Source organism: Heptranchias perlo, chromosome 32 (genome assembly GCF_035084215.1).
Source record: "Heptranchias perlo isolate sHepPer1 chromosome 32, sHepPer1.hap1, whole genome shotgun sequence".
Taxonomy (NCBI): Eukaryota; Metazoa; Chordata; class Chondrichthyes; order Hexanchiformes; family Hexanchidae; genus Heptranchias; species Heptranchias perlo.
In genome coordinates this window covers 15,861,749-15,875,398 of record NC_090356.1, presented here as the reverse complement: position 1 = coordinate 15,875,398, position 13,650 = coordinate 15,861,749, and positions in this window count along the sequence as shown.

Below are 13,650 nucleotides of genomic sequence, written 5' to 3'. Positions count from 1 at the left end.
AACGGAGGCTGAGAAGCTAGCAGAACAGCTCCTTCCTCCATTTCCCGCACCCAGCTCGCTAGATAATGCTCCAAAACTGTGTCAAAGTCTTAAAGAATCCAAGCCATTGTGTCACTGTTTGACAGGCTACCAAGAAAATCCTTCACTTCAAATGAAGAGATAGGGCGGGGGAGTGGGACTAGCTGGATTGCTCTTGCATAGAGCCGGCACGGACTCGATGGGCCAAATGGCCTCCTTCTATGCTGTAACCTTTCTATGATTCTATGAAACTCAAGGGATGATGGGGTCAGCCTTGGGTCAGTGGGTAGCACTCTCACCTACTGAGTCAGAAGGCTGTGATTTCAAATCCCACTCCAGAGACTTAAGCACAAAATCTAGGCTGACACTCCAGTGTAGTACTGAGGGAGTGCTGCACTGTCAGAGCACAGTGTTGGATGAGACATTAAACTGAGGCCCTGTCTGCCCTTCAAGGTGGATGTAAAAGATCCCATGGCACTATTTTGAAGAAGAGCAGGTGAGTTCTCCCCAGTGTCCTGGCCAGTATTTATCCCTCAACCAACATCACAATGACCAGATATTCTGTTTTAATCACATTGCAGTTTGTGGTACATTGCTGTGTGCAAATTGGCTGCTGCGTTTTCTACATTACAATAGTGACTACACTTCAATACTTATTCATTGGCTGTGAAGTGCTTTGGGACATCCTGAGGTCGTGATAGGCTCTATATAAATGCAAGTCTTTGTTCTTTCTTTCTTTAACCTGGGGGAAAGTCCTGCAAGGTAAGTTATCATGTCATTGTGGCCAAGAAGTGTTCGGGATTATAGTCAAACTACTTATTTGTAATATACATTGATTGAATATAGTTTGTTAATGTTTTGAACCAATATTCTAACCCTGAATTTAATTGGAACTGTCCCTGATTGATTCCCATACACACCTCAGACAAGTCAACAGGGTCTCAAACTCTTCTGAAATTGATATAGAGATATAGCTGATAACATTTTCATGTCAATCCATAACTCACGCCGTTTGATTTTTAATGTAAAAACTCGACAAATGTGCTGACATTCGCAAAGGAAAAAGTAATCACTGCACATTGGCTAGTTAATGACTTAATTAGAATCTGAACAGACGCTGTCCATGGGATCACCAGCATCGAGTTACTCTGACTGGAGATTGTTGCATCTCTTAACTCCAAGGTAACTGAAACCCACTAGGATAAAGTGGCCATTTGAGTTGCAGTCACTGGATCATTTTTATTTAAATAGCTGAGCAGTAGTCACTAGGTAATTTTTATTTCAACTAGAATTGGATCACTTAACTAAAGTTGACCAGTAACAGTGCTTCTAGAAGCGACAACTAGGCAGAAACCACTTGAGAAAGCAGAACACTGTCATGGTAACAAGACGATGATTGAGGAAAACAAGAGCATCAAATATCCATTGGCAGTTAGTTTCAGGTACATGAATGGGCCAAACCAGCACTGTGCCTCTAAATGTAATTTGGGTTAAGGCCTGTCAATTTGGACACGACTACTCAGATGTATGTAAAATAATCAATGCAATCTTTATTCGTGACTAAACTTCAAGTGTACCAGCAAAACTGCAAAATGGACCATGGGTCAACTGAGAAACATTTTTGATTATTTTCTCTTAGCAAAGGGGCGATTGGGCTGGAGAAAGGAATAATTACCAGCAATTGTCCATGCAATTTGCTGTATTATAACATATTAACAGGAGAAATCTTTCCACATGGGCACTCACCAGTCAGCACGTCTCAAGGTGATTTACTTGCTTTATGTGCAAATGTGCAAGGTGAACTCATCATTTCATTGCCAATTCAAATCATATTAACCTATCTATATTATTCCTTGGTTACGTATAAAGCAGTTGTGAATATCGCAGCTAACTGCGTTCACACAACTGCAAGCAAACAAGGTGACTTAGAAGCAATCAGCTTGTGCGCTGGGTAGGGTAACCCTGTAACTTTGAAGGAAATGCCAACTACTGATCAAGCAAAAAAAAAACATGAATTGTCAGCATCACTAATAGCTCACTGTCACCAAAGCACTACCGCTGCAATAAAAGTCATTGCAATAACCAGAGTCATAGTTAACTTCAAAAGGAAACCACAGTCTAGAGCTGATTTTATATTGTTCTCAGTGGCGTGAGGGGCAGCCAGTTCCTCACCCACAGGCCTTGTGCACTGATGGCAACCCCCAAAGCAAATTCGCCGAGGCCAGATAACAGGAAGGCCCATTTTTTTCACCAGGTTTTTCCAGCCATCAGCTTTGCCGAATCCAACAACTTTATGCCAGGGTTTTCCTTGGCTCCACAGCCTTGTGGATCAGGTAGCCAGTGTCTTAACATCTCACTACGAGATGTTAAGACACTGGCTACCTGATCCACAAGGCTGGTAGGTAACACCTGTCTGTCTGCACACTGATTGCCTTGGCAACGGGCAGTTGAAAAAACTGTCTGTAATCACCAAGCATTGTTCTGTGAATTATAAATGCGATTTCATTTCGAGGATTTCATTTTCACATCGTTCACCTGACGAAGGAGGAAGCCTCCGAAAGCATGTGAATTTAAAATAAAATTGCTGGACTATAACTTGGTGTTGTAAAATTGTTTACTAATATAATACCAGTAGCTTAAGGTAGTCAATGCCAAGCCCCAGAGCAATACTAAATTGTTTACAGCCCAGGTTACTCAAAGATGAGGAGGTTCAAACAAACCTCCATGTTATCAGCACCGTGTAGCAATAATTAATAATCAATTAGATCATCAACGTAACTTGATTCAATGTTTTGCATTTTTCAAATTCATTTACAGAAATTGCTCTGGGCACTTTGCTTTGGGCTCTGACAAAAGCTTGTGCTAAAGAAAAGAGGAAAATGATGTTCCAAAGCGCTTTACAACTAATTAAGTACTTTCTGAAGTGTTGTCACTGTTGTTGGAAACATGGCGGCCAATTTGCACACAGCAAGGTTCCACAAACAACAATGAAATAAATGACCAGGTAATCTGTTTTAGCAATGTTGGTTGAGGGATAAATATTGGCCAGAACACTGGGGAGAACTCCCCTGCTCATCTTTGAAATAATGTCGTGGGAACTTTTTCGTCCAACTGAGAGGGCAGATGGGGCCTCAGTTTAACATCTCAATCAAAAGATGGCACCTCTGACAGTGCAGTGCTCCCTCAGTACTGCGCTGGAGTGTCAGCCCAGCATTATGTGCTCAGGTCTCTGGAGTGGGTCTTAAACCTACAACCTTCTGACTCAGAGACAAGAGCACTGCCACTGAACCACAGCTGACACTGACTATTGGACCTTCTACTGCACAGCACGTATAATAGGACTCTACAGTTGTCTGGATCAGGTCTGAAAAGTACTTTGCTTAACATATTAACGAAGAATTAGAACATAAACTTAAAATGTTCTTCGTGTTTTGTACAAGCCACTAAAATTTAATTAAATGTTAGCGTTCTACAATGGTTTGTCTGTGCTGGAAGAATGTGACTAAAACAAAGATTGAAACGAAGCTGGCAGGATGATTAACAACCAACAATCTTTCCTTTTTTTTTCCTAATGGCATATTGATGTTATCTCTATAATGGTTTGGAGTTCTGCCAGGGTCATGGGAGCATTAGGAACTAAGGGTTTCCATTTTGCCGCCTACGCTTGGCTATATTGCAAAGGACTTCATCGCTGCTCAGATGGCATTTTAAGGGCGATTTGTGCTGAGTACAAGATCGGGTGGAAGAAGAGAAATGATGAGATTTATTTTTTACATAATCAGCTGACTGCAGTCTCGAGAGCAATTCCGTCCACACAGCAGCTTAATAAGCATTTATTCCAAACACACTCACTACTGTCTGTTGCAAGGGTGCCACTTACAATTAGGACCATGGACAGTGTTTCTCTGAAGGATACACAAGAATCCTTGGCCTTGTTTGTCAACATGTCTGATTGTATGAGGGGAATTTTAACCCTCCAAAACAGTTTGGGGGCAGGTGGGTAGTGAAAATCCTTGATTTTGTAGCGAGACCGTAACCCGGCACCGACGTGCCCACTTCCGGGTTTAACGTGGGCAGATTTGAATGCGTGCGTGCAGCCGAAACCCGGAAGTCGCGTCCCCAATTATTGCCAGCGGGCAGGTACTTAGTGCGTCAATTAAGATCGCTGAGGTAGTTGAGGCAGGTATTTTTTAATTGATTCTTAAACAGAAACAAATTTAACGTCTCCTGCATGGGTTTTCTGGGGCTTCTGAATCTCGCCAGTGAAACAGAGGTGAGATTCAGCCAATTCAGCCAGATTTGGGCCTTTGAACCTGTGATTGACCCATCTCAATTAAAGGTGAGGTTTTGCAGCTGGTCTCTCAGTTCTCTCAGGCAAATGTTTGGCTGAGCGTTCTTGCATTGAGACTGTGTGTTCTTTGCTGAGACTGACAGTTCTTGTGTTGAGACATCTTTAGCAAAACTTTGGAGCCTCTCAAACTGACATGGTCAGGATGGGGAACGCAATGGATGTATTCCAGAGGACATCTGAGGAGGAGGAGGAAAATGACCATCTGCAGCAGCCATGCCGTGCTGTATTGGGATCTGCCGTGCACAAGAAAGAGAGGTGCACAACAAGAACCTGGAGAACAGCAGAGAGAGGAGCAACAGAGGGGCTAAAGTCACAGGAGGCACTACCCACATGAGAGGGTAGACAGGCAGAGGCTGAGCTTCCTGGACCTCTCTGAGGAGCAGTGTCTACGCCGGCTCAGATTGAGTCGGCAGGTGGTCGCAGATATCTACAGCCTCCTTGAGGAAGAGCTGCTCCCGACTTGACCTGGTGGCCACGCATTGCCCGTCGCAGTAAAAGTAATCACTGCCCTCGATTTCTTTGCCTCCGGATCCTTCCAGGGTGTCACTGGTGAGATTTCCAAGGGGAAGTCAATCATAAGGGTATAAGGCAGGTGACGGATGGGTTGTTTGCCGGAGCGTCCCATTACATGAACTTTCCCCACAACGACAACAGCCATGATGAGTGGGCAGTGGGTTTTGCTTCTCTGCCTGGCTTCCCACGGGTGCAGGATGCAATCGACTGCACACATGTGGCAATACGAGGACCAACACATGGGCCAGGAATCTTCAAAAACCAAAAGGGCTATCACTCCGCCAAGGCACAGTTGGTGTGCAACCACAAGAAGCGATTTATGCAGGTGTGCGCCAGATTTCCTGGCAGCTGGCACGATGCGTTCATTCTGCACCAGTCCAACATTCCAGACCTCCTCCAAACAAGAGACAGACTTAAGGGCTGGTTTGTTGGAGACAAGGGATATCCGCTGCAAACTTGGCTCATGACACCTATGAGGAACCCCACCAACGAGGCATGAGAGCGATACAACCAGAGCCACATGATCACCAGGTGTGTCACTGAACAAGCCACAGGCATGTTGAAGATACGCTTCAGGTGCCTGGATAGGCCTGAAGGTGCCCTTCAGTACTCACCAGCGAGGATCTCCAGAATAATCGGGGTGCGCTGCGTTCTGCACAACATAGCGCAGCAGTGAGGTTTACAGATAGAGGAGGACGAAGGCGCTCGTTAATCATCCTCTGTTGGTGATAACATTGAACAAGAGGAAGAGGATGAGGAGGAGGATGAGGAGGAGGAATATGATGATGGTGCACCCATTGCCAAACCAGCCGAGCACATTGCTGCCCTGGATGCCAGGGATGCCCTCATCCCTCACAGGCTCTCTTAGTATCAGTGGAAAAAGAGAGGTGGGCCATGGCTCCCGGCAGCCATCTCATGATGAGTTTTTATTTTTTGCATACTCAGGAATATTGGCCCCAAAATTCCTTGGGCTGGAGAGGGTATTAATCGCATTCACGTGCAGAAGGGGGCTGAGAATATAGGCTAGATCCCAGCTTTGCCGGGCTTCCATCCCATTTGGACCCGATCTTTAAATTCCAGTCAGCGGACATGGGTGGGTCTTCAGCTGGCTCCCTCTACATCATGGGAGCCTATTGGGGGGAGTTCCCGACCTTTCCTAGAAACTTCTTCCCTTATGTCCTTGAAAGGTCTCAGTGAAACCCACACGCCAGTTGAGATCTGACATGAGTCACTTTGAGGCCTTCTAGAATAAAGTAATCGATCCCAGAGGAGATTAATTACTTTCTCTGGATGGAACGGCTCCAGTGGGAGTTGAAGAGTTTAGAAGTTTAGCCTACTTGGGCCTCCAGAGAACTCCAGTCTGCTTCAGAACGAATCAGCTTGGGCTGGAACAGCCACCGCTGGTGCTCCCTTGCAGGTGCCAGCTGCCATTGCTATGCAAATGCCTACGTCCTCGGAATTTGGGACAGGATCTCTGGCTTTGGACAAGGCAGCAGTTACTCCAGCGGAGTGAGACAACAGGAATTTCCAAGCCATTGCTTTTCTATTAAATTAGTCAATACAGTCTTAATCTGCAATATTCCGCTAACTTGCTGCTTTGAGATTGGTAGCAACATTAGTATATATAAATGATAATATTGTATAAATTGATTGAACAAACAAAAACGGGTGTTCGTTCCAAAAACAAATTGTCTTCCTGGTGTTGTGAATTTAGCTTATAGAATCAATAGAAATTTACAGCACAGAAGGAGGCCATTCGACCCATCGTGTCTGTGCCGACCGAAAAAGAGCTATCCAGTCTAATCCCACTTTCCAGCTCTTGGTCCGTAGCCTTGTAGGTTACGACACTTCAAGTGCACATCCAAGTACTTTTTAAATGAGTTGAGGGTTTCTGCCTCTACCGCCCATTCAGGCAGTGAGTTCCAGACCCCCACCACCCTCTGGGTGAAAAAATTTCTCCTCAACTCCCCTCTAATCCTTCTACCAATTACTTTAAATCTATGGCCCCTGGTTATTGACCTCTCTGCTAAGGGAAATAGGTCCTTTCTATCCACTCTGTCTAGGTTCCTTATAATTTTATACACTTCAATTATACTTCCCCCTCAGTCTCCTCTGTTCGAAAGAAAACAACCCCAGCCTATCCAATCTTTCCTCAGAGCTAAAATTCTCCAGCCCTGGAAACATCCTCATAAATCTCCTCTGCACCCCCTCTAGAGCAATCACATCTTTCCTGTAATGTAGTGACCAGAACAATTATGGAACAATTCTCACTGGCAGTACGTATTATTTGCTACTTTCACCATATATGCTAATCTCTTGACTCAAAGGTCAACACAGTTTATTGGGTGGGATGTCCCATTGCTTGGTATATCTCATCAATATTAGCTCCTGTAGTGGGTTGGTCCTTATGATATTGATTATTTGGATGTTATACTGGAATTCGCTGCAGAAGGTGAGTATGATACTCTTTATCTTGCGACTTTAAAAAGAGGCATTGAATTATAATGCTGAAATGGGTCATAACATTTTTCACAATTGTTACCTGAATAAACTTAAAATGTGATGTTTTTTTGGATCCGACACACCAGTTTGAAACAGCTTGGATTACCTGATCTCCTCCAACATGGTGAAAGGGTAGAATTTAGGTCAATGCATGGGGCGAGAGCGTAATGGAAGTGGAAAAATCAGCTAGTTTTGTTGGCTTGGCATTCTTGTGCACCATTGCTATTTTTCTCAGTGACGCTGTTCAAAACTAGGACATCCCATTAAAACATAACAGCTGAGAGGTATGGCCCAAAGCCTGCCCGCCCTTGCAGAATAAGATAGTTGACGTAGTCAAAAAGCAGAGCACCATTGTCAATAAACAGCGCATAACTTAATTTTCTGCAATAGAATACATTTTTTAGTCTTTGCAGTAAATTTGGTAGCCCAGAAATATGAACCAATATTTATTAAGAATGACGCTTTCATTGACCGTAACAGAATAAGCTTTTATTGAGCATCATTCAGCATGCAGGCTCCAAAACCAAATACGGGCTGCGCAGTAATACACTGCACATCAACTGTGTTTTTCATACCAGTTTAGATTAATGTTGATCTTCTCACACCTGGGTTATTTTTATTGACCTGGCTGTACTTCACTGAATTTTATACAAACAAAAAAAACAACATTGCCAAAATAATCTACTTGCAAACATCACACCAATCGTTGGAGTGATTTTTCCCTTTAATTTGGCATATGGCACTTAAAGGGAATGAATTAATTGTTGAGCTTGCAAGTCATATGTAGCATTTTAGAAACTCCATGATAACTTATATCTGATTGAATGGAACAGATTTCATCAGTTGGTTCCTTGTAGCTATTTGTTAAGTTAATGCACTTGCAGACACTCATGGTCTAGAATTGGTGCAATCTGCTCTAAGAGTTATATGCTTGAAATTTCCGTCGGGTTCTCCCAATCGCCCACCTTAACCTCAGTGGAAGATTGGCAGAAACCTTGGAGAAATGACATAGATGGTTGTTTACGCTGCTTTTCTGGGATTTTCAGCTGAAGCTACGGCGGGAAATCAGGAAAAGCCATGTGGAGACTCTACCCTCCTCACCTACCATGGGCATTTAGGGGTAATTATCCAGATGTAACCATAACCGTTTGGAAAACCACTAGAAAACCCTGGAACTGGTGGGGACCCTGAGGAAGTGGATCCCTGCAATTTTCCTGTGGGCACTGCCAAACTCCCACCAGGGTTCCGGCAGCAGTCTGGTAGAACCAGAAATATGGGGTCATTAATTACAATAAAAAATCATGGTAGAGGTGCAGTTAATTGAGACATGGGCCTGGGTTTTAACTTGGAGCTGGGAAGCGAGCAGGGGGAGGGTTTGCGGACAGGAAACCCGGAAGTCCGGGTTTCTTGCAGATCCTACCGAATTTAATGGTAGGACCTGTTTTAAATTTTTCAAATCGGTTTCCCGCAGCCAGAAAGTGGAAAGGTGGAAGGGAGTGAGGGAAGGAGGGAGAGATCGTGGGCTGTGGAGGACATGGGGTTGGGGGCGGTGGGGGGGGGGGGGCGTGGAGGATATCGGGAGTTGGGGGGGGAGCCGGGGAGAAGATCGCGGGCTGGTAGGTGGAGATGGGGAGGGGGGGGGGGTCTGATGCCAGGAGAACCGACTGCAGCGGTTCAAGAAGGTGGCTCATCACCACCTTCTCAAGGGCAATTAGGGACGGGCAATAAATGCTGGCCTTGCCAGCGATGCCCACATCCCATGAACGAATGATAAAAAACTTGGGGGGTGGGGGGGGGAGTTGGACATCGCAGATTGGGAGAAGAGTTGGACATTGGAGGTAGGGAGGGGGTCGTATATTGGTAGTGGGGGAGGGGGGGAAATCGGCTGAACGCTGGTGTGGGGATTGGCCGATCGCGGGGGTCCGATCACAGCAGGTAAGTTTGGTGAGCCACTGGGGAGCACCCCTGTTCCTCCTGGCCCTCAAGCAGTGCAATAAAGGTACTTACCTCAAGGATCCAACCCTACTCGCCTCCTTTTACCTGCCGTGATTCCGGCGACCCAGAAACCCCATGCTGGAGGTGTTAAATCCGAAGGTGTCTTAAATTCATTTAAAAACACCTGCTTAATGCCTCATAATCACGTTAATTGCTCCGTTAACTACCCGCCCGCCTGAAATAATTATGGTCAGTAGGTTATTGGGACGCATCCAAACGCTCCTCCGTTAAACCCAGAAGTGGGCGTATTGGAGCTGAGGTATGGTCGTGTTCCAAAAATCGATTATTTTAACTGCCTACCCGCCCCAACCCACCTGTTCTTGGGGGTTAAAACTCCCCCCCCCCCCCATGGTTGCAGTGGGTCAGGATCACATATTAAGTATTCCCTGGGTATAACATTTTCAGAAGTGGTAGAGAAGGCAAGTTGAAGGGATAGAGGTACCAATCAAAGACAATATCCTAACACTAGAATGTAAGGATGTAAATAGAGAAGTGGTCCAACCAAAATCCCTTTGGATTGAACTGAGGCTTAGCAAGGAACATTATTGGGAGTATATTATAGACTGCCAAACAGTAGAAAGGAAATCAATGATGCAATTTGTAGACAAATTAGAGAGGAGTGTATTAACAATGGAGTTTTAATTATAGGAGACTTTAATTATCCAACAAAGATAGGGAAAATATTTGTGATGAGAAAGGGGAAGGTTTATTTGGGAGTGTGTTCAGGATTGTTCTTTCAATTGCTAGGTTGCTACTCCAACAAGGAAGGAAGCACGGCTTGACCTGCCTTGGAGTAATAAGTTGGAGCAAACAGCTAATCTAAAACTAGGGGAATTATTAGGAATGTAGTGACAACAATATAAGTAAGTTCACTAGAAAAAGAAAAGTCCAGAACAAGGATGTTTCACTGGCAAATAAATAAGTTATCGTGAGATAAAAAAAGGGCATTGCCGAGATTAAATGGTAGGACAATTGGCAAACAGAACTATGGGTTAGCAATAAAAACTCTTTAAACAGGAGATGGAAATGATACAAATCAAGTATATTTCAATAAGATAAAAAAGGAGCATGACTGGGATTCCATGGATGAATAGTGAGATTAGATCACTGTTGAAACCAGAAAATGAAGTATCTGGTCTGCACAGGAGAGATAATAAAAAAAAAGCCAGGACAAATTTAAAGAATATAGGAAAGCTGCAAAAAGAGAGATTATAAAGGTTAAGAGGGCATATGAGAGAAAGGCATCGAAACGACTTTCTGTAATGAAAATTAGCAAAAGGCAACAAAACGACTTTCTTTATTAGTAAGTAGTTATATTAATGGATTTGTAATCCAGAGGCCTGGACTAATAATCCAGAGAATGAGTTCAAATCCCACCATGGGAGTTTGAGAATTTCTGTTCAATTTATAGAAAAATTTGGAAACATAAAGCTGGTACCAGTAAAAGTGACCATGAAGCTGTCGGGTTGTCGTAAAAACCCAACTGACTCACTAATGTCCATTTTCTATGTTTTCTATGTTTTTTCTATTAGGGAGGGAAAGCTCCTTACCCGGTCTTGCCTTCATGTGACTCTGGTTCCATACCAACATGGTTGAATCTTAACTGCCCTCTGAAGTGGGCTAGCAAGCTCCAATGCAGTGGTTCAAGAAGGCGGCCCACCATCACCTTCTCAAGGACAACTAGAGATGGGCAATAAATACTGGCCTTTCCAAGAATGAACATAAAAAAGAGGATAGTCAAGGTAGGGGGTAGGGCTTCTTAATAGAATCATAGAATCATAGAAGTTTACAACATGGAAACAGTCCCTTCGGCCCAACATGTCCATGTCGCCCAGTTTATACCACTAAGCTAGTCCCAATTGCCTGCACTTGGCCCATATCCCTCTATACCCATCTTACCCATGTAACTGTCCAAATGCTTTTTAAAAGACAAAATTGTACCCGCCTCTACTACTGCCTCTGGCAGCTCGTTCCAGACACTCACCACCCTTTGAGTGAAAAAATTGCCCCTCTGGACCCTTTTGTATCTCTCCCCTCTCACCTTAAATCTATGCCCCCTCGTTATAGACTCCCCTACCTTTGGGAAAAGATTTTGACTATCTACCTTATCTATGCCCCTCATTATTTTATAGACTTCTATAAGATCACCCCTAAACCTCCTACTCTCCAGGGAAAAAAGTCTTAGTCTATCCAACCTCTCCCTATAAGTCAAACCATCAAGTCCCGGTAGCATCCTTGTAAATCTTTTCTGCACTCTTTCTAGTTTAATAATATCCTTTCGATAATAGGGTGACCAGAACTGTACACAGTATTCCAAGTGTGGCCTAACTAATGTCTTGTACAACTTCAACAAGACATCCCAACTCCTGTATTCAATGTTCTGACCAATGAAACCAAGCATGCCGAATGCCTTCTTCACCATCCTATCCACCTGTGACTCCACTTTCAAGGAGCTATGAACCTGTACTCCCAGATCTCTTTGTTCTATAACTCTCCCCAACGCCCTACCATTAACAGAGTAGGTCCTGGCCCGATTCGATCTACCAAAATGCATCACCTCACATTTATCTAAATTAAACTCCATCTGCCATTCATCGGCCCACTGGCCCAATTTATCAAGATCCCGTTGCAATCCTAGATAACCTTCTTCACTGTCCACAATGCCACCAATCTTGGTGTCATCTGCAAACTTACTAACCATGCCTCCTAAATTCTCATCCAAATCATTAATATAAATAGTAAATACAGCGGACCCAGCACCGATCCCTGAGGCACACCGCTGGTCACAGGCCTCCAGTTTGAAAAACAACCCTCTACAACCACCCTCTGTCTTCTGTCGTCAATCCAATTTTGTATCCAATTGGCTACCTCACCTTGGATCCCGTGAGATTTAACCTTATGTAACAACCTACCATGCGGTACCTTGTCAAAGGCTTTGCTAAAGTCCATGTAGACCACGTCTACTGCACAGCCCTCATCTATCTTCTTGGTTACCCCTTCAAAAAACTCAATCAAATTCGTGAGACATGATTTTCCTCTCACAAAACCATGCTGACTGTTGCTAATCAGTCCCTGCCTCTCCAAATGCCTGTAGATCCTGTCTCTCAGAATACCCTCGAACAACTTACCCACTACAGATGTCAGGCTCACCGGTCTGTAGTTCCCAGGCTTTTCCCTGCCGCCCTTCTTAAACAAAGGCACAACATTTGCTACCCTCCAATCTTCAGGCACCTCACCTGTAGCTGTCGATGATTTAAATATCTCTGCTAGGGGACCCGCAATTTCCTCCCTAACCTCCCATAACGTCCTGGGATACATTTCATCAGGTCCCGGAGATTTATCTACCTTGATGCGCGTTAAGACTTCCAGCACCTCCCTCTCTGTAATATGTACACTCCTCAAGACATCACTATTTATTTCCCCAAGTTCCCTAACATCCATGCCTTTCCCAACCGTAAATACCGATGTGAAATATTCATTCAGGATCTCACCCATCTCTTGTGGTTCCGCACATAGATGACCTTGTTGATCCTTAAGAGGCCCTACTCTCTCCCTAGTTACTCTTTTGCCCTTTATGTATTTGTAGAAGCTCTTTGGATTCTCCTTTGCCTTATCTGCAAAAGCAATCTCATGTCCCCTTTTTGCCCTCCTGATTTCTCTCTTAACTCTACTCCGGCAATCTCTATACTCTTCAAGGGATCCACTTGATCCCAGCTGTCTATGCATGTCATATGCCTCCTTCTTCTTTCTGACTAGGGCCTCAATCTCCCGAGTCATCCAAGGTTCCCTACTTCTACCAGCCTTGCCCTTCACTTTATAAGGAATGTGCTTACCCTGAACCCTGGTTAACACACTTTTGAAAGCCTCCCACTTACTGGACGTCCCTTTGCCTGCCAACAGACTCTCCCAATCAACTACTGAAAGTTCCTGTCTAATACCGTCAAAATTGGCCTTTCCCCAATTTAGAATTTTAACTTTTGGGCCAGACCTATCATTCTCCATAGCTATCTTAAAACTAATGGAATTATGATCACTGGTCCCAAAGTGGTCCCTCACTAACACTTCTGTCACCTGCCCTTCCTTATTTCCCAAGAGGAGGTCAAGTTTTGCCCCCTCTCTAGTCGGGCCATCCACATACTGAATGAGAAATTCCTCCTGAATACACTCAACAAATTTCTCTCCATCCAAGCCCCTAATGCTATGGCTGTCCCAGTCAATGTTGGGAAAGTTAAAGTCCCCTACTATTACCACCCTATTTTTCTTGCAGCTGT